General features: G+C 34.2%; 1 pseudogene; it reads left to right on the top strand.

Moving 5' to 3' along the window:
- The first annotated feature begins 16,501 nt into the window (after positions 1-16,501).
- Positions 16,502-23,437, top strand: LOC138327040 (putative nuclease HARBI1; annotated as a pseudogene).
- The last annotated feature ends 4,099 nt before the right edge of the window (positions 23,438-27,536 follow it).

Genomic DNA, 27,536 nt, shown 5'->3' on the forward strand with positions numbered 1-27,536 from the left:
AAAAACGCAAAATATTGCCGAATTACACGTTATTGTTAAGAATCTTAATTGATAATATAGAAAAAGCAATTCGGATGTGTTTGCTATACCGATAACCAAGTCGGACTCCGTCTTCATATATATAACACATGCGCAATTTGACAATACTGATTAATCATTGTTAAGGTGTTATTTGTTGAGAAGACGAAGTCGGTCAGAGTTCGATCATATATGTTAAATTATCACGGGTCTAAGTATATAATTAACAGTTGAGCATTGTGAATACGGGCGATTAAAGGACGAGGTCCATTGGAGACAGAATCGTTGTGAGGGTCCGGGATAGCAAAATGTCTGAAAAACTGCAGTTTGATTCTTACCTAACGTTTGAAAAAGCTGTAGTGCAGGTTAGACAACATGATGCAGTTCAAAATCAGCAAAATGTGGTCCGAGATCACAGGCACCACAGATAAGTATAAGTTGCTGTAAAAAGTATAACGGTATATGGCTATACTGGTGTTAAACCTATAGACCGAGACTGGACCCCCTACACATGGAAATACACACCCACACACCTCAAACTACTGCGAGTTGGTGTCCAAAACCCTACATTTATTAATATGCGGGATTGAGAGGTTATACGTGTTGTGCAATAATAGTTCAATGTGTGCTCTCGCTAACTCATGTTTTGTCCGCATTTAATATGACATCCAGAACTCCGGTGCCGGGTTTTCTTCTAGAATACAATTAGTTGTTAGATCACTGCTATTTGCATGAGTTGTGTTTTGACGGAACCTAAGATATTACTACTGGTGACGAGGCTGATTTATTTCGAATAACAAACTCCGTGTTTATGTAGATAAGCACTATGGTGATAGTAGGACGGATAGGCGAATTCATGGTGAGGAAAGAAGATTTCAATTGTTAAATCCAATGGCTCGAGCATCTTTTTGCAGCCAATAACATTGCCGATGATAAACTATAGACCTGCCGCCACTCCGTTCTCGGCAGGGTATGAATTCCACCCCATTGCCGATAGTGTTGCAAGCCCCGGTGTGATCCACATCGGGCACATTGAGGCTGACAAAAATATATTTTTCGGATTATATCTATATGTAACTGTATTGTTCTGACAATTATGATCAATATTCAATTCACAAACCTTTCGATTATTATGTTTAATCAACTATTAGTGGTAAAATCCCAGGCAAACACAACACATATAATTCTTTTAAATACACCGCCATGTTTCATTGACCGGAAACCGTGACAAAATGAAACACTCAATAGATACAACTTTTTGAAGTTAAAAAAAGCCAACTAACTAAGAAAAAGCATTTTGAAACTTAAAAATTTTTAAGTATTATTGGGAATTTATATTAATTCATGTTAAAAACTCCGTGACATTATATTGTTTCGCAATAACAATGGCGGCCAAGGGAACCGTGTCAGAGATGTGAGCCATTAAATATAATTCAGACAGTGAGATGGGTAAATAAATAATCATTTTATGTTAAAAATGTTGAATTTAATTACAAATTAACATTACACACGTGAAATGTAGCATTTTTTACTGCTGGATGTTTTGCAACACTGCGGTCAATGGGACGGAATCGTAGCTCTGACGACGACCATCTGTCAGAAATCGTCTGTCCGTCGTTTAGAGCTATACGCCATCGCAGCTAATGATAAACGTATAGCTGTGTTTCTAGCCGTGGTAGGGACTGACACATTCACGTTAGAAACATTCTGACCCCAGACCTCCCAAGTAGTAAAGACTGCATTGTCAGGACATTTTATTTAGTGCGACTTCCGAAATTCTGTATGCGGGATTATTTACAAAGATTTACAAAAACGCAGTTTGAAATAAAATTCCAATGTACCATCTTAACCTACTTTGAAAAAAATTAAACAAAGTGCGTTAAATCTGGTGCAACGCAGTTTGGAATAATTTTTCAAAGTGCGTTGAACATCCACCATATTTAACTCACTTTGAAATATTTTTTTTCAAAGCGTATTCTTTTTTTCAAATTGGGTTGTAACAAATCGTCAAAGTCAGTCTATTTCTCAAACTACTGCAACCCCCGAATGATATAGCGATATTGTAATATCATGGGTTCCTTCGAAACTCGAAACAAAACTCATGTAATTAGCAGTGATCTAACAACTAACTTTATTTTTTTAAATCAATCTTTATCCCTTTAAATATGCATATTGTTTGGTTGCATAATGATTTCAAAATCCGTCTATTGATAAAAAACATGTATATTTTCATCACAACAGAGGTAGAGCACTGCAGTTCTGAAAAAAAAAACTTTTGTGACTCATACTGTTTTTAGTGACTATTGTCATATTACAGTGAGGAGTAATATTATGAAATATTATTTCAAAATTAAACATATTTCGTTACTTCAGCCGAAATGAGAGAAGAACACGTCCGTCGTCGTGTGCCGTCCGCCGTCCGCAGTGCGTAAACGCTTCATTCAAACGACTTCTTCTCAATAACCGAAAGGCACAGCGCACTGATATTTGGTCTGTAGCATGCTGGGATGAAGGGCTACAAAGTTTGTTATATTGAATTACCTTGACCTTCATTCAAGGTCACAGGGGTCAAAAAGGCAAAAATCTTTAAGCGACTTCTTCTCAAGAACCAGAAGGCCCAGGGTACTGATATTGTGCCTGTAACATGCTGGGATAAAGGGCTACCGACTTTCTTCAAATGAATGATCTTGACCTTCTTTCAAGGTCACAGGGGTCAAATTGGCTAAAATCCTTTAAACAACTTCTTGTGAATAACTAAGAGGCCTAGAGATCTGATATTGAGCCGGTGGCATACTTGGATGAAGGGCTATTAGGTTTGTTCAAATGAATGACCTTGATCTTCATTCAAGGTCACATGGGTAAAAAAGGCTAAAATCTTTTTACAACTTCCTCTCAATAACCGAAAGGCCCAGGGCACTGATATTTGGCCTTTAGCATGCTCGAATGAAGGGCTACCAAGATTGTTAAACTGAATGAACTTGACCTTCATTCAAGGTCACAGGGTTCAAAAAGGTAAAAGTCTTTAAAAGACTTCTTCTCAAGAACCAGAAGGCCCAAGGTACTGATATTTGGCCAGTAGTATGCTGGGATGAAGTGCTACTAACTTTGTTCAAATGAATGACCTTGATCTTCATTCAAGGTCACTGGGGTCAAAAAGGCTAAAAACTTTAAACGACTTCTTGTACATAAGTAACAGTCCTAGAGGCTGGATATAGGACTTGTAGCATGGTGGGGACCAAAAGACCTTCATTGATGGTTTAATTCATCAAACATATCAGAACCTGAACTTCTTCTATTAAAAGAGTTCTTTGTGTTGCCTTAATTGTTTGCCACTACTATATTCTTTGAGTGTTGTATTGTGCCAATACTCAGATGACCGTTAAGGCCCATGGGCCTCTTGTTGTATTCAAATACATATCATTATATAATACATGATTTACACTAAAGTATAACTGCTTAAAAAACTACCTCTAAAATAATACTAAAACAATGAAGTGAAGCATATAACGTGATTACATTTTTATTTTTCAAATGAAAACTAACAACCATTGTTGAGTACAGGTATATTGATATCTCATCACAGTACTTCTTTTGTTTCAAAATCTCATTCATACTTTAATCATGTTGTTTTCATACAAAGAATTGATATATCATAATATGGTATTTATGGCACTCATAACTATGATTTATTACGGGTGTCTTCAATGCGCACAAAGCACATAACCATTTCAAATGCTATCATATCGTATTTTGTATTTAAAAAAAAAAGAAATTATATACAGTAAGAATTTTTAAGCGTTTTTATAACATTTCCAAATGGAATAATTCACTTGACTAGTCATTATTTTTACTACGTTCACAATATGTTATTTCTGAACAAAGTGTGGAAATGAAATCGAAACATACCTATTTCGCCAATTAAGTCGAATAACTACCTTGTTAAGTCGTCTTAACTATCTCGCTGTTTGATGACAAACATACACCGCCATATCTTTATGTTTGATGACAAACATACACCACCATATCTTTATGTTTGATGACAAACATACACCACCATATCTTTATGTTTGATGACAACTATACACCACCATATCTTTATGTTTGATGACAAATATACACCACCATATCTTTATGTTTGATGACAACTATACACCACCATATCTTTATGTTTGATGACAACTATACACCACCATATCTTTATGTTTGATGACAACTATACACCACCATATCTTTATGTTTGATGACAAACATACACCACCATATCTTTATGTTTGATGACAACTATACACCACCATATCTTTATGTTTGATGACAACTATACACCACCATATCTTTATGTTTGATGACAACTATACACCACCATATCTTTATGTTTGATGACAAATATACACCACCATATCTTTATGTTTGATGACAACTATACACCACCATATCTTTATGTTTGATGACAAATATACACCACCATATCTTTATGTTTGATGACAACTATACACCACCATATCTTTATGTTTGATGACAAATATACACCGCCATATCTTTATGTTTGATGACAACTATACACCATCATATCTTTATGTTTGATGACAACTATACACCACCATATCTTTATGTTTGATGACAACTATACACCACCATATCTTTATGTTTGATGACAAATATACACCACCATATCTTTATGTTTGATGACAAATATACACCACCATATCTTTATGTTTGATAACAACTACATATACACCACCATATCTTTATGTTTGATGACAAATATACACCACCATACCTTTATGTTTGATGACAACATACACCACCATATCTTTATGTTTGATGACAAATATACACCACCATATCTTTATGTTTGATGACAAACATACACCACCATATCTTTATGTTTGATGACAAATATAAACCACCATACCTTTATGTTTGATGATAACTATACACCACCATATCTTTATGTTTGATGACAAATATACACCACCATATCTTTATGTTTGATGACAAATATACACCACCATATCTTTATGTTTGATGACAACTATACACCACCATATCTTTATGTTTGATGATAACTATACACCACCATATCTTTATGTTTGATGACAAATATACACCGCCATATCTTTATGTTTGATGACAAATATACACCACCATATCTTTATGTTTGATGACAAGTATACACCACCATATCTTTATGTTTGATGACAAATATACACCACCATATCTTTATGTTTGATGACAACTATACACCACCATATCTTTATGTTTGATGACAACTATACACCACCATATCTTTATGTTTGATGACAAATATACACCACCATATCTTTATGTTTGATGACAAATATACACCACCATATCTTTATGTTTGATGACAACTATACACCACCATATCTTTATGTTTGATGACAACTATACACCACCATATCTTTATGTTTGATGACAAATATACACCACCATATCTTTATGTTTGATGACAACTATACACCACCATATCTTTATGTTTGATGACAACTATACACCCACCATATCTTTATGTTTGATGACAAATATACACCCCATATCTTTATGTTTGATGACAAATATACACCACCATATCTTTATGTTTGATGACAAATATACACCACCATATCTTTATGTTTGATGACAACTATATACCACCATATCTTTATGTTTGATGACAATATACACCACCAATCTTTATGTTTGATGACAACTATACACCACCATATCTTTATGTTTGATGACAACTATACACCACCATATCTTTATGTTTGATGACAAACTATACACCACCATATCTTTATGTTTGATGACAAACATACACCACCATATCTTTATGTTTGATGACAAACATACACCGCCATATCTTTATGTTTGATGACAAACTATACACCACCATATCTTTATGTTTGATGATAAACATACACCACCATATCTTTATGTTTGATGACAAACATACACCGCCATATCTTTATGTTTGATGACAAACATACACCGCCATATCTTTATGTTTGATGACAAACATACACCGCCATATCTTTATGTTTGATGACAAACATACACCGCCATATCTTTATGTTTGATGACAAACATACACCGCCATATCTTTATGTTTGATGACAAACATACACCACCATATCTTTATGTTTGATGACAACTACACACCACCATATCTTAATGTTTGATGACAATCATACACCACCATATCTTTATGTTTGATGACAAATATACACCACCATATCTTTATGTTTGATGACAAACATACACCGCCATATCTTTATGTTTGACAAAAATTGATAAACTCACTTTGATATTTTTTTCAAAGTGCGTTTATTTTTTAAAGTTGGTTGTAACAACGATGTTTTCTCGGCTTGTTCCGTGTGGATGTGGTACAGGAGTTGAAAGATAAACATCTCCTAAATACATTCGTGTATAGTGTGTAAATATGTTTTCCGAATAAATGTGGTTTTGGGCGATTGAAGTAAGGTGGGTGTTTATTTCCACGTGGCGGAGTTTCCAGCCTTAAATACACAACGGACACACTTTCTAAAGTTCCAATACGAAATCTGACGTCAGAGGAAGAGGATTTTGTGGGGAGTGTAGTAATGTCACTACCAGCTATGTAAAGCAATTCAAGAGGACAGCGTCTTACGATTGATCGAGAAATATTGCTAAGAAGGCTCGACCGAGTTTGAAAAACCATCTTTAAACGTGGTGACACGTCCATTGGCAGATCAGGTAGGAGATAAGTCTATGTCAAGGATTGCTCGTGCGTGGAAACCGTATCATTATCCCTACTTATCTTCAGAGGATACACGAGGGTCATCAAGGTATCGTGAAATTCTGTGTGGTGGCAAGGGATCGAAACTGTACAGTGTGCCAAACAGAAATCATTACTGGTTTACGTATAGAGGTAATTTACACTAGAAAATAACTAAAGTGGGAAACGTAAGCCGAAATGCGACAAAAAAAATCAGAAACTACTTGATTTGTATAAAATATTAAACTTCGAATCACCATCATGTTTAAAAGATATTATAAATTCAATACATAAATGACAATAAAGAGTTTAGATATCAATTGAAGGTAAACATAATAATTAATCCACCTCTTTGCAGAACTGAAAGTTATTTTAAACGTTATTTCCTATCAACATTCAATGATAATAAAAAAAACTCTACACTTCACTTACTCATTCACAATTAAAAAACTTAATGAATAAACAGAACAATTAGGTATCTATAGTAACTATCACTTTTCCAAATTACACTGTATGGTAACGGGATCCGGCCCCGGTTGTTTGGTATCTACATCCGGAAAAATCGTAAATAATAAAATGAGACGGGTACATTCTAAATCGCTTTAAAATCTCGATATTATTTCATTTTTTCATTGAAACTTATCAAAAATTAGAACAGTGAAAGCTTAAAATTTTAATATGTCCAACAGTTGTATGTGAAAATAAGAATAAAGCCTCCTTTTTCGTATTCAAACATGTTACATGGATCGTATTTCCGTACAAACTCAGAAAAATGCGTGAAAATATGAACATATCTGAAGATATCGGATGCATTTCTTTAAGATAAGATGTTGAATGAAGAATTAGGATAGAACAAAAACTATTTACCACTTCAAATTTATCGTAAATTTATCCTTTGTGCCATAATCGATTATGTTTAATGAGCATGTTTTGTCTAGAGTGAACGTGTTTGGTACGCACAAAATTCCTGTTTGGTACAACAATTAGTATACGGTTTGGTAAAACAATCTGGTCAAATTTGAATCACAAACAGGGAGCCACAAAGCGTGGCATAATCCCCTGCGCTCCATAATTGGTATGAAAACCCAAATATCAAGCTCTAAGTAAGGGTTATTTAAGGATTAAAGTCTCTTTCTGGTGGTTCTATCGAAGGATAAAGTTGAGTAGGGTATCGATATTTGGAATGGACCGCGAAGCGGTCCATGAAACAAATATCGATACCCTACTCAACTTTATCCTTCGATAGAACCACCAGAAAGAGACTTTAATCCTTATATTTACAGTCTGAACTATATTTTCATAGCTCAAAATTTACCCTTAATAGTGTTTATGGCATTAATAAGACTAAAATTGAATTATATCGTTTGGTTCCGACAGGCATTTGGAACAGCCACTTGAAGTGGCGGAAATTCCCGCCAATTTATCAATGAACATACCAATAAAATGAGTTCCGTCTGATGAAGCATATATCTGGGGTTTTCCCGGTATGGAACTATAAATCATTTTATTTATCTGTTGTTAAAAACACCATGGTGCAAAGCAGTTTGGTTTTAATTTTTTGCTTCGTATGATTTCACACGCTTACACAATTCATAACGTGGCAGGATATTTAACGTAGTTGTGACGCGGTGTCCGATTCAAACCGCCTGTGTCAAGGAGGTGTGACAAACAGAGAGTTTCTTCAATTTTGTGATCACTTGAGTTCTACTTAATCAGTTCACGTTTGAAATTTCTTGAATACACGGATGTTTACATAGTTTCATGTCATTATTTCCGGATTTTGGAGATTTTCAAATGTATCGGACGTCGTTTCGAGGAACATGTACAAACACAGGTAGGCCCACTACTGTAAACGTTTACTGTACCGCTCTCAAAATGTTAACTATATTCATATTGTTGTTTCAAACACTTCAATAAATATTAGAGGTATCTATTACAAGTATTGTAAAGCTACAATTGTAGGATTCCGTTTCATTGATATTTCGAAACACCCAAACGTACCTACTCTCGCCGATTCACAGTAGATTCTAGATAACGTACAGGACTTGTCTGTCCGCCGAGGTGAACAAAAATGCTTTGTCGTGCTAGGTCGTTTTGGTTAAACCAGAGATTTAAATATCATTGGGATAAGTAACTAGGGCTGTTCTCGCGATATCACGTACCCACCTATTGTTATCGTAAACGGATGAACGGTTACCGCGAGACCAAGCCGTGCGTCTGCGCACTAATAGCTAGAGGCGAGTTATCATAGTGTTAGCCCATGAAGCTGTGTACGGCATTTTACTACTATATATGACTATACGACTATATACAAACCACTAAACATCGAAAAGTATCTCATAGCCTTTTTTACTGTTGCATTAGAGACGCTAATCTCATGCATGTATATTTAACCATTTATGTAAATATTACCATATATCTATATAAGCCAAAAATGGCTTTCCAATGATGTTGGACTGATGAGATACTGATGAGATATTTCTGTGTTGTTTTTTATGAAAAATTGTAAAATTAAAACCTATGCATTGAAAATTCTGTAAGCAATGATCAAAATGTTGGTAAATTTTGGTGATTAATGACATATTATAAAAGCTTTTCTTGATTCGTTAGAATGAAAAGTACGACACATATAAATTTAATGAGTTTAACCCTGGAAATTCAATTTTGCTTTAGTAAAAAAAAATTGCTTGGTAAAGCAAGATATTTAAATGAATTATATTCAAATTTCTGGTAAAGCGGAATATTTACATTTCACTTAGATTTCACTTTTATTTCAACATGGTTCTATGCATTATAAATAAAACTGTTTGGGAAAATTAAGATTAGAAAAATATTATCTAATTTACAAACTTACTGCATAGCCTTCGAGACTCAAACACAGGTAAATAGACCCCCGTTGAGTTAAGTGAGGCGATGACCAGGTGTTCTGGCCGACGGTTCACCTGATGACAGTAAGACACCTGTGATTATAGCAGTTGCAAATCACTTTCCGTTAATTAGATATCAAATTATGCTATCTATCACAGCTCGATCGGCACTGTATCTCTTCGCCATGATATATTGGGTACCTTCGATAATATGTTAACACTTGTACTTGAGCTTTAAAAGTTTCCATATGTACAAATTCAATCAATAGAAAATTAATATTTGAAAACTAAATAAATGGAAATCAGTCAATTATTGAAATCAGAGGACGTGGTTTTAATTGTGCTGTCTTTCACGACCCTATCTGGACAGTATCGTCGTCATTATAAATTTAGGGTAACTTCGATGATTTGTGTACAGATTTACCACCAAAAATTCAAAAGGTTCAATATGTTCAAATTCAATCAATTTAATATTTTATCATGTAAAATTTACCAAGCAACAAATATTTGAAATTTTAATGGAAATCAGTCAATTATTGAATTCAGAGTATGTGGGTTTAATTGTGCTATCTTTCACGACCCTATCGGAACGGTATCGTCGCCATTATAAAATTTAGGCTAGCTTCGATGATTTGTGTACAGTTTTACCTCCGAAAATTCAAAAGGTTCAATATGTTCAAATTATATCAATTTAATATATTAACATTTAAAATTTACCAAGCAACAAATATTTGAAAACTAAATGGAAATTCGGTCAATTATTGAAATCAGAGTATGTGTGTTTTATTATATTAATATTTCACGGGGCGATCCATTGTATCGATCGAGGAAGTAATCATGCCGGGATGAGGACATTCACAGTTAACATTACGTTTATTTAGCGTAACACCTCTACAATTATGAAAAATGTGATGGATTATTCAAATAAATTACATTTTCAATAAAGAGCAAACTTTATGCTATTTGGTTATTTCCTGTTCATCACCTGAATTATAGCCTAGATCGCTTCATCGGACGAAGCGTAGTTTCAATATGGCGTCGTTAGACTGTACTCTACTGTAGACACGCGATGCACTCTGGGATAGCTTCCGCTGCGGGCGTCGTTAAGTAAAGCTATGAGGTACCTTCTTATCCCTACTATTTAAATCTCTGGTTAAACTTATCTACCTCAAATACTGATGTTGTTCTGACATATCTTATCCATTCGCGTACAACCAAAGATGTTAAAAATACGAATAGAATGAAGATCTAGGCTACATGTGGTAGAGAACAACACAGACTCACCGACACACAACATGTAAACATTGCGACGTCATCGGAATGTGCAAAACTGTACATTGTACAACATTGTTTATTTATCATACGCACGGAAGCATTGGTCAAAGATGTACGTAGTAACATAAACAATGTAACTTTTCTACATTTGTATTTACACACGTACATGTATATGTGTTAAAACCTATTTTGATACATGTACATGTTCATCGAACGTACGTTCGGTTACTGAAAACACCAAAAGTTTCTGATTTGGACCATCATAAATTCATCCGCGCGGCTCCAAATTGCGCGTGACATACTCAATCTATCGAAAAATAAAGTTGAGTAGCCTTTGGTTGAAATCAACAGGGTTTATACTATCAATTCACCACTGACTGTAAATATTAAAGGATTTGTGCAGTCAAAAGTGATAATTTCAGTTTATGCTGGAAATGGCTTTATTAGACCGTGTAGAAATCACTCCGGGCCGCGCGCGACCGGAATAACCTGTAAACCTCCGATATCGAGGTCAAATTTTCTGACCACCCGATTATGCATATTTTCTAGCTCTAAACCGTGTGATGTCATAATAGTTCGTGGCTTATACAATTGTAGCTGTACTATCACTTACATCGACGGTCACAGGAGTAGCCGATCAAAGATTTTTTTATGATTACTTTTGAGTGAAGTTAATCGTACAATAACTTTGGCTCGAATATAAATAACTAAAAGAGTGAAATTCGATGTTTCAAATACTCTAATTTATGCTCTAATAGCAGGTATTTTCGTGTAATTATGAAAGAAAATCCACACAGAAATAAAAGTTTCAGATTTTTTGTCGAGGAGTTCAGCAACGAATAAGCTTTAATTAGATAATATTTTCCTGTAGTCTGTATCTTTGATACATTGTGAATTGCAAAGTTTGTGACTGTAAAATGAAATTTTACGTAACAATTTAAGAAATCCTTGATTAAAGCATCAAGGATACGATGCTTGACATACGTACACACCGATGATTGATCATTACAAACATTGTGTTGTATGTTGCTAACCGAATAAATCGAGATACATTTTATTTTATTAAAATACCGTAAAAGGTTTCAACATGTGGTAGAAAGAATTTACTTTTGATATTATAAAAGATCAAATAATTGAGATATTAAGCAAAACAAACTATTTTTTCAGACCGTGCGGACGCTTTCAATTTTTAATCGATATACGAGTAGATACACCGATATTATAGATACTTATATAATTAGCCATGCCTTTGGTTTGATGGTTATGTAATACCTTGACCAGGATGTTGTATACCTGTACACAACGCCATTCATCGAACTCACCTGTAATTACCTGGCCGCGGGCAATTTGCTATTCGGTGGACTATATCGGGTATTTGCTATTGTCTTACTGTCAATCAGAATAGGACATCCGTTAATTGGATTGTAATTTGAATTATGAAAACCCCGTACATCTATGCTCTAGGTTTTTTTTATTGTCACCTCCCTTTTTAAAATGAAAATGTAAAAGCAAATGGAAATAAAATATACCTGATCATACCTAGAAATATATATTACATACACATATATACATGTATATGTCGTACACAGGTAAAACAAAAATGGAAAGTGACTTATTCAGAAACAAAAATGGTTCTAAGAACTATTTCAACTAAAGGTTTAACCTTAAAAAATATTCCAGTCTAGCACTGTAATTACGGAATCGTGGCATATTGCAATCTTCCGTAATTTCTAAGGTATTAGTAACAATTCTAAGCATGTTTTTTCACCGTTTCGAATATAAATGTACGTGTATAGTCATACAAGAAGGGTTACAACATTATCACACTAAATATACTTATTTGTAAAATATCACTTCGTATATTTCTAAAAAGGTACAAGATATTTTATCTATTTATAATGCCTGTATACAAGTAATTTCAATTTTCATTTGAACACTTTATGTGGTTACTTTTTGGATTATACGATAAATATTCATATATCATACTATCAAATCTCGGTATGATACTATTTTAAGGATTGAGTATAATTTTGAAATAATGAATTTAAAATTACACTTAAACTGTAATTTAGGAACATATATCATAATTCCATTGATGTATTTCTGCTTTTTAGTAAACGATATGGATAAAGTTTCAAAGGCAACAATATAGATATACATATTATTTTCGGTATAAGTTCGGTACTGTTTCTCCAATATCACATAACTGATAACCGTCCACATTTATTTTTACTCAAAAACTGTGCCGTGTTTGCATCGTTATAGCAGAAGTTTGAAATAAAAACATGGATTCTAGATATATTCATGCTAAATTTTGGGATTTTACTCGTAAAAAGATAGTGTTACATTATACTGTTTTTTTATTACACTGAAATTTACATCATATGATATCTAAATCTCAGTCCAGACTGATCCGAACATCATTTTGATATCACTATCAAATTGGAATGATTTATCTAAAGTTAGATATATGCTTGTTTGAATTTTTGAAGTGGTGTAAATGGAATGTTTTGAAACTGAAAATATCTACATCATAAAGCTAGCATAACCATTTACTCGAACAACTCAAATTGTAGATCTAACGTATGCGTATATATGCTGTATACATGTATAGTACTAGGCTTACCTTGTGTAGCCACGGACTACTCTGACATCACAAGACCACGTGACCACCTAGATCATTATCTCTGAACCGTAGTCGACATAACCCGTAAATCACGACCAAAACCAACCGATAGCCCTAAAAGCTAGGCGATTCGTTGGGTGGGACTTAATTTTTCATTCATCCAAAGCAATATCCTGACTTATTATAAAAAAAAAATTTTGGCTGCACAAATCCTTTAATGTGTGTATTGTAGAACTGCGAAAAAACAGCTGGTGACAAAAATAAACAGTAATTTAGTATGTTTAACTTGTTTCCATGAACAAAAAAATGAAAGGTTTGCAGTAGCAAAAGGCCCAACTAGGGCATTGGTATCAGTGGCTTACTGTTATATTACTGTCTTACTATCAGTCTATCATTCTGTCTATTATTGAATTATCTCCCTTTATACAATTATTACTGTAAGTACATCTACAGGAGCATCATTAATAATACATAGCATATTTTTTATATAATACCATTCTCACTCAATACTTTATCATTGTTTGAATATTTGTGTTGTTAAATCTGTCAAATGTATACATGATTGAATTTGTCAAATCGCTGGCTAGGAGAGGGTTTATATAGGCTAAGCCTATTACCCAATCCTATTGATTATCATGAATAAAATTAGTTGAAATGAAATTCAAACAGAAAGTTTGACTATCCTGAACGATTGAGACCAATTGAAATTCCCAGAAGGACCTTTCCGGAAGGTCAGTAGCGATCTATTACAAATTAAGAACGCGATCTACTCTCTCGTTACTCGTTGTCGACTATTTTTCGAGTTATATTAAAATCGTCTCGTTGAAATCATCATCATCCCAAGCTGTCATAAACCATATGCAGTCGATATTTGCAAGCAAGGATTTATAAGTGTATACGTCCTTGTTGCAAGGCACGGGATCCCGAAACTGTCGAGTCGGACAACATTCCGCAATACGCGAGTGAAGCGTTTATGATATATTGCGAAGGACTATGAAGGGATTCACCCTGATGGTAACGCAGAGGCAGAACGCGTAGTACAGACTACCAAACGTGGAATAAGGAACGCGAGCGATCCATATCGGGTTCTACTATCCATCACGCGACACCATTGTGTCAAGCATCAAGTATGTCTCTGGTTTAAATATCGCCAAAAACAGGAACGCATATGACTTATAAATCATGTACAATTGTATATAATTTGGAAATTAGACTCATCTAAATTAATTTTAACTGAGGAGATCATGCTGCAGATTAAAGTAGGCCTAACGTACATGTATATACTTAACAAAACCCCGAGAGGCCCACCCATGCGCCGTCCCCAGGTAAAATAGGGTCTCCCCGCGATCCCGTCCCTCGCTAACGAAGGGTTTTGCCAAATTTCAACCATTTTACAAGTCACGGAGAAATTTAACTATTAACAGTACCTTTCAATGGTAATGAAAATCTTAATTCGTTTAGTTCTGGAATTGTGAACTACGTAATACCACCGCATGTATTTTGACAGCGAAAAATGTAAACAAACCACCCCACACCCCTACTCGCTTGACTAATGTGGCTTAGCTTGAACGAATCGTGCATCCTTGGCTTCAATCAACACATCTCATTGGTAGAATGGAAATCACTCTACATGCAAAAATTGTTGGTTTTTAATTTCCCTCTCAATATCTGTGTCTATGATCGCATTGAAAAAATGTAAAAAAAAACAACACCGTCGGCCATTCTCTCCCTTCGAGCTCCCCCCCCCCCAATGCCGCCTCATGCAGCGCCCACCTGAGTCAGAGGTACGTACCTCCTGCGCACCCCGATTCCGTTTACCTTCTCCACGGTGGATTATATTCAGAGTGTTCTGTTAAATTCAGAGTTGTCAGGTTAAACTCATGCAGAGTGTCCGATTATATTCAGTGTGTTCTGTTAAGTTCAGGGTTTTGTGTCAATGAAACTTGTGCAGAGCGGGGACCCCGGATCAGTCCTACCTAGCCACGGGTAGGGTCTTGAAATCTTGGGGGCATCACACCTTGTGTGCTACTGCTCAACTGAGCTAATCCCGGTACAGGCACTGTTCCTCAGAAAAGATAGCGTGAGGTCAAAGACTGTTTACATCCGGGTCCTCAAATGTACATGTACGAGACATAGCCGCTAAACAATCGATGATTCTTTAAAGTTATATTGCTGCTAATTTCATTGTAACGATATGTAACTAAAACATTTGATATTTAAACATTGCCATGTAACTTGATGATTTAGCTTCACAAAGGCATGCCTATAAGAGAGCCGAAATCTAGGGATAATATATTCCTGGTTTGAATAAAGCGCCTTCAATCACCGCCATGTTCAGTGACTTCGGGTTTTGTCGGATTCCGAATCGTATCACGTGGCTGACGTTCAACACGGCCTGCACGTGGTGAGCCAGGTTGTTTACGTTTTCCTTCAAGCTAATATGAGCAAATCATGCTGGTATATGTCCACAGAGCGAGTATTTGAAACATCCAATTTACACATTGCCGTAAAATATTGTGTATCAAGTATTGTAATGTGCGAGCATTATTTTCTTTGTAGATAGAGTCTGCTGAGGTCGACCACGTGTTTTGTTTATGAAAAATTATTGACATTTTCTCTTGGTTTCACAACTATCGTTTTACTTCGAGATTGTCGCGACGATGTTCGGAAGAGTTCGGAATTATTCGGCATCTTTCGAGCCTATTTTTCACGTGTACACGTTAAAAAGATTTTTTACTTTTATAATTAAAAATACTTCCAGTGCCGAACTTTATAAGAAGTGGTAAAATTAGAAAGTTTAAAACTTAGGCAGACGACGAAGAATGTGTATAACACTTAAACGGTTTTCACTATGACAAAAAGAGCGAAAGTTATAGACCATACAACTTTAAGTTAATTTTTAGCTCACCTGGCCCCGCTTGCACAAAACTTCTTAAGTCTGTTCTTAATTCTTAACTTTGAGTATATGCTTAACTTTAAGCAAATTCTTAAATTTGGCTTTCACAAACGTTCTTAATTCTCAATTCTCAAATTTTAAGTTGAGAACGGGCCGATATTTGAGAACGGTCCTAAGCATTCTCAAGTCTGTAATCGCATTCTCAAATATGGCGGACATTCGAGGACTGCTGCGTCGTTTACAGCGAAGACGCCGACGCCAAAGACGTGTACCAATTTACCGCCGTTTGGGTAATCCTCTGGACACATTACCTGACGCAGACATATTTATTAGATACAAATTTCGTCAGAACACGATTATGTATAGTTTAACGTTGATTTCGCCATTTTTAGAGAGACCGACACAACGCTGCCAAGCACTGACACCCATGACTGTGCTGTTGTGCGCTTTGCGATTTTTCGCTACCGGTACTTTTCACACTTGCATTCTTATGTCATGTGACACTCTTGGACTCTCGGAGTCGACTGTTTCTAGATATGTATTGGCCGTTTCTTCGGCACTCTGCATCTTAGCTCGGCGATTCATAGTGTTTCCCACTGGACAGGTTCTCTCAACAGTCAAACACGACTTTTTCAGCATTGCAGGTAATGACAACACAAACTTTCCGACTGCTGGAGCCACCTATCGGCGACCCAGATATCGGCCTTGTCGTACTAAAATCCCAATCGTTACCACGATTAACCATCTGGTACAATTTCAATACACAGAAATATCCCGAAGCTTCACATGTATACGTTAATAATATTCATAGTTTACAACTTACATTTTGGTTAGCTGTAAGCAAGAATTTATAAGTGATAAATTGTAGATCGACGTCCTTGTTGTAAATAAGCTTCGGTTCTTGAAGACGGTACTATTATTTGTAAGATTTATCTCCCTTCATATGTATTAAATTACTACAACGGTTTTTAGGGGTATTAGTTTAATTAGTTGTCTTTGTAAACTTTTCACTTCTGTATTAAATAAACGTATTTTAGATGTATGTATCAAATATGACATTTTAACTGATGCGCAATTTGGTTTTCGACCAGAAGTTAGTACTATAGACGCAATTTTTGCTTTGCACTCAATTATATCTAAAACTTTGTCATCAAAGAAACGCCTATATTGTTGTTTTGTAGATTTTCGGAAAGCGTTTGACTTTGTTGATAGATTAAGCTTTGGCTGCTTATGGCGTAAGCTGTCTAAATTAGGCATTAGAGGGAAAATGTTATCTGTTATTAAGTCACTATATAAATCGGTTAAATCTTGTGTTTTGGTAAATGGTAAATGTTCTAATTATTTTGAGAACAATATTGGATTAATGCAAGGTGAAATATTATCACCGATTCTATTTTCACTTTTTGTTAATGATTTTGAAACTTCATTTATTGAAAATGGAAATTCTGGCTATGATTTCGGCGAATTGAGTCTGTTTCACCTAATGTACGCGGATGACCTGGTAATGTTCTCTGGAACTGTTGAAGGGCTGCAGTGCCTCTTAGATAGTCTTTATAGTTACTCAACTAAGTGGAAATTGTCTGTTAATACTGATAAAACGAAAATAGTCGTATTTAGAAATGGAGGACGTATACTTGAAAAGGAATCGTGGAGATATAATGGCAATGAAGTTGAAATAGTAAACGATTTTTGCTATCTTGATGTAAAGCTGAAGTATAATAATAAATTTAATCAAATTCAAAAACATTTATCTGACCAAGGTCGTAAAGCCATGTTTGCACTTTTTTCTATGTGTTCTAATTTATATTTAAATTTTGAAACCTTGTTACGTTTATTTGACACGTATGTTTCTAGCATCTTGCATTATGCTTGCGAGGTGTGGGGATCATCGAAAGGGTGTGATATAGAAAAAAATCACTTATCATTTTGTAAGAAGATCCTAAAAGTTAAGAGATCAACTTGTAACGCCATGGTATATTTTGAATTAGGCCGGTATCCATTAGAATGTTTAAGGAAGTACAGAATGATAAAGTATTGGCTTAAATTAATGGTCTCAAATAACTGTATTTTGAATTCCGCTCTTTTATATTTAAGTAATAGCGACACTGGTAATTGTTTCAATTGGATAAACCATGTTTCTATTGGTTTTGGTAATGTATGGAATCATCACTATCTGTACATGTATAACCATAAACATATATTATGTTTGATAAAGCAACGACTATTTGACCAAAGTCAGCAACATTTGAGAGGCTTATTGGATTCCTCATTAAAATGTATATTATATAAGCATATTGTGAATCATTTTACTATACAATACTATTTGACCAAATATATACCTCCGAAATACCGAATTGTTTTATCTAAATTTCGTCTATCTGCTCATGATTTGGCCATCGAAACAGGCAGATATACCGATACTGCTAGAGAACAAAGATTGGTCCCTGGTTGCAATTTAGATGTGGAAGACGAATATCAATATTTTAATATGTATTAATTATCATGATTTAAGAAAGAAATATGTAAAACCTTTTTATTGGCGTAAACCATCTACATACAAGTTGATACAATTATTATGTTGCGAAAATATAAGTGATCTACGTAAATTAGCAAAATTTATATTTGAGGCCATGAAAATACGATCCCGCCTCCAGTAATTTCAGTACAGTTATATTAATGTTGTATACTTAACCTTTAAGTTATGTAGCCTTTATATAATACACATTTTGATTTTAATGTATAGTACATTTGTAACTTGTCTATGATATTGTACTAATTACTATGTGATTGTATATATATGTATATGTGCGTATTTTGCACAATTCCAATAAGTTGTAAACTTAAGGAAAATAAAGAATTGAAAATTGAATTAACGGTTACAGTACCCTATCCAATGATTTTTAAAGGCCCACTAATGGGAATGTAAAACGAGATCGATAATTTTATGGAGTCGCAAAAGTTATTAACTTACTGTTAATACTACATTTATCATCACCTTCTGAACAATTGAATTAAAATAAACAAAATGCTAAGTTTCATAACGTGGGTCGTCTTATGTTTCACACCGTCGTCCTAAATACTGCACGGTAGTTGATTATCACTGCACCAGAGGCAAAACAGCGAAATGAATCTCCACTGTTATCATATTATTACGCAGGAAATCTTGCATTTGTTTGGTATTGTAACCTCATCTTAGGTCATCGATATATATTTCCTAATGCAATTAATGTTTCAAAGAAACTATATTTTTTTAGGAAATGTAGCTGGCCTTTGAATATGTGAACAAATAATGAACATAAATAAATAATTTTAAAAAAAAAAAATATATATAAATGTATGGCATTCTGCAGGATTTCCAAATGTGTCTGGTTGTGTGGATGGAACATTTATTCGGATACGGGCTCCAAATCATAATGAGGCAGATTTTGTCAACAGGAAAGGATTTCACTCTTTGAACTGCCAGGTTAATAAATAGATAATTTCTTATTATGATTTACATAATCTTGTGTTGATATTAGTGAAAATAGACAAACACATTTATTTCTTCAGAACTTATTAATGTAAGACAAAAAACTTGAATTATGAAATCTTATTTTTATTTTCAAAAATAAAATATTAATTTCCAACACTTATGATTTTTTAAAATGGGAATGTATTATTGTATTTTACTTTTTTGTTGCATTAATTATAAATTTTATTGATAATTACATATAAATAAGTTTCAGTACATGTTGTATTCATCAATTTCTTCAAATTATAATTGTTTTGTTTAGATGACTTGTGATGCAAACTTCATGATCACAAGTTGTGTAGCACAGTGGCCAGGAAGCTGTCATGATGCCAGGATATTCAGGAACAGTAGCTTGTGTCACAAGTTTGAAAATGGTATGATTATTTTGTTACTGGTATTAACAGGAGGTCAATTAAAAATATGTAGCAAATTCACAAGGTGAAACTGAATTCTGGATTCCATGCATGTATACGGTACCTGCAAATAGAAAGCAGGAATTATAATCGATACTTAGAATAGATATCAGTCTATAAAAGTCTAATTGTAACACTCGGGCTATGCTATTTACATTAAAAATTAAAATTGGTCATTGCATGATTACGAATTTGTAAAACCAATCAATCATAATTTTTAAAGTGGTCTTAAACCTACAATGTTATGATTCAATAATTAGGGTCCCTTGGATGTTATTATCCAGGGGCAAAACTGAACTAATAAGTATTTGTCATTTATACATATACCTGTAAATTATCTTGGTCCAGGAACACATCAAGGATTACTTCTGGGTGACTTTGCATATCCAACCAGGCAATTTCTAATGACACCTTATGTGAATCCAGGAACACCAAGCCAGCACAATTTCAACAGTGGACTATGCCGCACCAGAGTGCTAATAGAACAAACTTTTGGAATCTTGAACGACGCTTTTCGTGCCTACAAAGTGGTTTGAGAATCAGCCCGAACAGAGCTGCCACAGTAGTGATAGCCTGTGTGGTACTCCAAAACATCGGGATTCAGCAAAGAGACATCATAAACAATTCAGACCATGATGACGATAGCGATGATGATGAGAGTGCAGAATTTAACTTTAATAATAGAGGAATCCAGGATGGGGTGGGACTTAGACATCATATTGCCAACACATTTTTCTGAACTTCTTCTGTCATCTCGAGCTCTCATCTGAAATTATAAAATCGTTTTTTTTTTTTAAATAGTGTATTCACCATAATTAGCGTACCTCCCCTTACAAGCATCCCTCCCCTTACAAGCCTCCCTCCTCTTTTCATATTGTTCTGCATTCCTTATAAAACATACAACAACAAAAATTGACCAATTCCAATTTGATAAGTTCTTTAATTGATACTGTCGAAATTCCAAATGGTATAGTACGTAATACTATTCAGCCGGTACAATATGTACGTTGTGCCCATATTCGAGTCGTTATAACGCAAGTTAAACAAATACATTAAATGACCACCGAGGACTTGATGAAGTAGGTTTTTAGACAAAAACATGCACAAAGCACACATAACATAAGCACACTGCTGTAAGAGCAATTTAAGTAGTTCCAGGCAAAAGCTTTACTCCACAGGCACGGGCCAGGGCTCAGCTTACAAGATGTCAGACCACAATGACTGTACAATGGCGGACATCAGGCAAGTTTGAACATTTCAAACACATTTCACCGCAGTAGGGTTTTCTGGCATATCACAGTAATACCAACTACTCTAACTTCCGTAAAAACTGTTTTTTTCTCGATATATGTGTAAATTTAAAATGCACTCTTAGACTGAATTGTCCCTTTAACAATGTTTTTGCAACATGTGATGTCTCTAACATCAGCATCATATTCAATGTTACATGAACTTGTGAGTCTTTTACATGTGAATAACGTCATTCATCGCTTATTTTGAAGAGAGTCATCTCACACAACTGTGAATAAAAATTGGTAAAGAAGTACCATCTTGCTAAACTTTTATGTGGGAGGTTCAATCTTTCGTTGAATTCAACACTAAAATTTGACCAAAAATTTCATAAAATCCCTATCTTGATTATCTCCCCGGTCAGAAACAGACTTCAAAGAATTACAAAATTTCTTTACATGTTTAACATCTATATATATTACCCTACCCACACATTAAACATTTGAAACATTATAACTTGTTCAGCAGGCTTCGAAACATTCACTTCTCTATGAAATCTTTTGCTCAAAATGGTATTTTCGCGGTACCCTAGACTGTAAAAGATAAATGACTATCATGAGTACAGAAAGATTTAAAATATGCCTGACTTTTTTTTAACTATTTTTACTAATCATGGCCAATACAGTACACCGTTTTCCAGCCAATAAGTGCCCATGGCGTTTATAGAACTGAAAAAAATGAAAAAAAGCTTAATAAGACGGATTATTGACTCCTACAGGTAATGTTTTACCATACCAATGCAGGCCACTCTATTTTAAACTAAATAACAAGAGGCCCAAGTTGTGATTCATTTTGTTATTACAAGTCTTTTCATATTTGAATTCATTACATGAACTTCCTGATATCCAGTGATTTCATCTGTGTAATATTTTAACATATGTCAATAATATAATATAACCTAGAGTGATTTTCATTGGCTGGAAAATGTGACGTTATAACAGAAACGTTAAAATGACCCCAGGGTTTTGGAGACGGCAGGACAAAATGGCGGCCACTGCTGGAATTTTACAGTATATTTTGAATTTGACGCAGGATTCTTCCAAATGTAGGTTGTAGTTATGTAATAAAAAGTACAGTATCTTAAATCTGTGATCATTTCATATGAGATTTATGAAACAAGTCTTATAAGCTGTTGATCATATGAAATGAACACAAATTTAAGATCCTTATATGTATCCAAAAATATTACAAACAAAATTAAAAAAAAAAAAAAAAAAAAAAAAAAACATTTCACTCTTTCACTTTACTCACATCATATTTCATTGTCTTAAATCAATATAAAAAATTGATACAGAAGGATATATGTGACAAGTGAAATTATGACAAGCATATTAAATTATTAACTTTCTTCATTAAGTTAGCAGATTTATCCATTATGCATCAATATGTGAAATTTTAATAATTGAATGTTCTTTCAAACAGGAGAAAACAAATATAACCTCCAACATGTCAATTTTGCACATTTTTTTCATATTACAAGAGCTGTTTGAGAGCAGAAAGAACAGCAAAGCTGGCCTTTGGCATTTTGATTATTTATTTCATGAGGTTGCATATTTTATATTCATCACTCGTGCTTCGCACTAACGAAAAACATCAAACTGCCCTACCAAACCAATGAAATATAACTGTTATTTATAAAAAAAACAAGGAATATCTTTACATTTCAAGCTAATGTAAACCAATAGCATCAGAGAGAGCTGCCTGCGTATCTATAAAACAAGATTTTTTTTCAAAATTTCTAGCTTCATTCTTAAGCATTGCACCTCTAACTCATGTCTTTCCCTTTCGTTGGTCTTTCTCATCATTATCAGATCAGTCTCCATGTGAAGTTTTGTTGTTTCAGCTTCCACTCTTTGCCTTTCAGCTATTATCAAGTCTGTCTCAACAGATGATGAGGCGGTCTTTCTCCTCTTCCTTCTAGGGGACACATCTAAAAACAAAATAATTCATAAATAATGTATTCACCTAGCTGCAATATTGTAACTCCAAAGATTATGTACAAGTATGGTAATCATTAACAATGGTTATTTGCAGAGCAATTATTGTAATAAAATTGACATCTTGTGGGTGATAGATAGATATGATATCAAAACAATTTTTAAGTATATTTCAAGGAAAAAATGACCGAACATGCATCTTTAAGCAGGGTTTTTGCCAGGCCTTTGTAGAGTTCGGTAAAAGGATCCATTTCAAATTGAAAATAGCACTGTATTTTCCCAAATTCAGTCAACAATTTCCCAATTGTGGTAAAATTAAGTTAAAATACCCAAATGATGTGAATAGTTTCAACAATAATATCAACATCTTGTAAAAGTTGAAGGCCTTTTGTAAAGATCTTATATTTTTTCCAGATCATTTGAAATTGAAAAAGAACTTCATTTTAAGCTATACTTTTTATATTTTCCCTATTTTGAAAAACACTGATGATATTTTCCCAAATTTTGCTAAGGGTCGTTTTCCCAAAATAGCTGGCAAAAACTTTGATAAGCATACAAAGAATTTAAACCTAAAAGCAAAGTAGGTCTGGAATCTATATTCATTCTAGTATTCTTCCATTTAGACAGAATAAAGTTCATTTAAGTTTATCATTTATGCATATTCATAACATATTAATTTTTACCATTGTCTAAATCTGGAACTGCTGCTGCGTCTGCGGGTGTACAGGCTGATGAGGAAAAACATGTAGTACCTGGTATGCAAGCAGTACTAGCTAAAGGGGCGTCATCAATACAATCTAGACCTGTAAAACAATTTGATGATACAGATGAAGTGGGCTATGTCTAATAGTGTAATCAACATTAATCAAATACCTGTACCCTATATATACATGTTAGAGGGTGAGGCAGGGAAATCTCAACCAGAGGGGGTAAGATTCTTAACCTGTCAAACACAAGATTTGGCAAGTTTTGACAACCTAAGAATCTAACCCTGATTAAGACAGAGATATCTTACCCTCACTGAAAGAATGCTAGATATCTCTCTGTCCAGCTTAAGTGAAGGGTTCAATATACCGTCATTTAGAGATGTATATGTTATCATCTAACTATATTTAAAGTACTCAAAGTACTCCAAATTAATTTCCAATATCAAAATATATGAATTCATGAATGGAAGTTAATGAATGAAATGGTTCAAGAGGTCACCACTAGATGTCATTATAGGGCAAGTCCTACACATAAAGTATACCAGATAGCTATAATACAAGTGCTACCGATTGTATTAAAAATGCTATACCCTCTGTATCTATTGGCTGGCTGATGCCTTTCACCCCAGGCCGGTTTCCAATCCCGTACCCACAGCAACTTCTTGGAAGGTGGCGGCGAGAACATCCTAGGGTTTAGGGTTACGGGCATCATCATGCCTTTCCTTTACAGTAGGTATAATTTTGAAAAGATAATGTTAAAGTGAATAGTCGGGCAAAGAAAACCAGTCTAAATGCGTTCATTGGCCTTCCAAAAGTTCTCATATAATAATAAGACGGTCAAGTTCTGCTTACGTTTCCCAGTTCTGACCATTGAAATAAAGAAAAGATGAAAGCATTGAAAGCGAGGCTGCGTGGAAATGTAACCACGGACATAGTCAGTCGGGAGGACGTTTTACGATTCCTATATTTTAAATTAATTTCTACTTACGCAGACAGATTTTGACGAGAAAGTTTATTTTTCTATTCCATAAGAAATAATACTGGATACATTCACACCATTTTTACCGACTTTAGCCATCCTTGGCCGACTGTTCACTTTAAGAGAATAATGCATAACATAAGTGTTTATATATTATCCATAAATTTTATAAATTAATTTGCAGCACACAAATCAGTAAATCATCAAATACTATTTCATATACAGGTATTGTATGACTCATAAACCAATTAATATTTCATAAAATAAATTAAAGACATACATCTACACAGTAACTGTGTAAGACAAAACTGATTGAGTAAATCATACTTATAAATGGCAATTCATCCATCTGTAATATGTCTCTAGGCTGGTTATCCAGAAGAAGTTGTTTTTGATCTAATTTACTCCTGTGACCTTGAAGACCTTGAATGAAGGTCGAAGTCATTTACTTAAACAAACTTTGTAGCCCTTCATCTCAGCATGTTATAAGCCAATTAAACTTCAGGACTCTAGATCTTCAACTTTGGGAGAATTAAGTTGTTGTTTCAATGGAAAAGTTGACGCCGGACAGACAACCGGACCACGGACAGACAACAGACGCCGCACCATGGCATATAAGCTCAAATTATAATTAATTATGAATTATGAGCAATATAATAGTTTAATTACCCCTATGTTTGATGTTGTGGAACTGTTTTTTGCACTGATCCACAGTTTTCTTTGTTGCTGATGTACTGTTGTGAAAGAAAGAAAATTTTAGTAAAAATTTTTCAAATTGATCTGATATCAGTATACATTTATGCATACAAGAAGAACTATACGTATATAGATATAATGTCATGTACAGTGTATGTTGACTATGTCCATTATACAGGTTAAGTCTTAGTTCCAAACTCATTTGTCCAAAATTCACCTTTTTTCATTCAACCATTACTGTTCTATACATGTGTATTTCATCATTTCGGACGTACACAAAAACATAAACAATGAACACATATAGAATATACAGATAAACTAAAGGGACAATATCTAGGCGTATTGTCTGAATGATCCCTTTGGTCAGTCGCTATAATTGGTTGCGGTAAATAAAACACCATTTTTATGTATATCCATTTAATCTGGTACAAGGTATATAGGCATAAATTTATGTGATTTTACTTACTTTTACAATAATAAAACAAATTGAGTTTTGGCGCATTGATATCGTATTGTTTTCCCAATTTAAATCAATTTAAATAGTACAGGCCCCTGAGATTATTGAGTAAGAAAATCACTGCAGGTATATGAATGTCTTACATGTATGTTTTGTATATCGTGAAAACCGAATATAAATATTTACATTCGTAAGTTGATTTGCATGCAGTGATCTATTACTTATTCAAATTCATTTTTGTTGTCTTAAATTTAGACCGGCTTTCAATATGACATGGTCATGTCTGAATATATACATTTTGTATATTAATATTTGCTAATTCTTCGAACAGTCTACTCTCACATGAACAGTGCAACCCTGCGTATGGATAACAGTTATCCATTTGTGTTACAATTACCCATTTGAATAATCATTTAGTTACTCTAATGAGGAATTATGTGAAAGGAAAACACATAACAGTCAATGTTGTTTTAAAAATTGTTATCAAAAAGGGCGTCATAATTTTTTAGAATGCCTTACAACTAATCTAAGACTCTTACGTTTCTGTGCATATGACCTATCAAATTTTGTTGTCTCACTTTTTCATAAAATGAAAATTTAGGTGTTCTTCATTAACTACTGTGTATAGCCATCAGGAAAATTCAGTGCAAATGTCATGGTTGAATGAATTTTACATGTGTTTTTTAGCCCCATAGCAATGGAAGTGATTTAGTTTGTGACTTGTACCAAAATTAAAAAAATGAAATTTGTCTCATTTTGATTACTAAATAAATGTAGATATACTAAGTTCTGTTAGTAATTATGCCATATACGTTTAAAGGGACATAACTGCGAGCAAAAACAAACAAAAATATGTTGACGAATATATACTTACGAATTGACCGTTTGCATTACTTGCGCCCATCCAGCCTCCTTATCTTTACTGGTTATACCAGATCCGGAAAACTTTCCAAACAACAGAGACTCCCTCTTTAGCACTTCTTCTACAAGGACGGATTTCTCACCTTCTGTCCAGTTGGCACCGCGGACCCGCAAAGCCGAATTGTCTTTTGAACTCGCACTCATTTCGACAACCAATTTCAATTCAATTCTTTTATTACCTTGAGC

This window comes from Argopecten irradians, chromosome 7 (assembly GCF_041381155.1).
Source record: "Argopecten irradians isolate NY chromosome 7, Ai_NY, whole genome shotgun sequence".
Taxonomy (NCBI): Eukaryota; Metazoa; Mollusca; class Bivalvia; order Pectinida; family Pectinidae; genus Argopecten; species Argopecten irradians.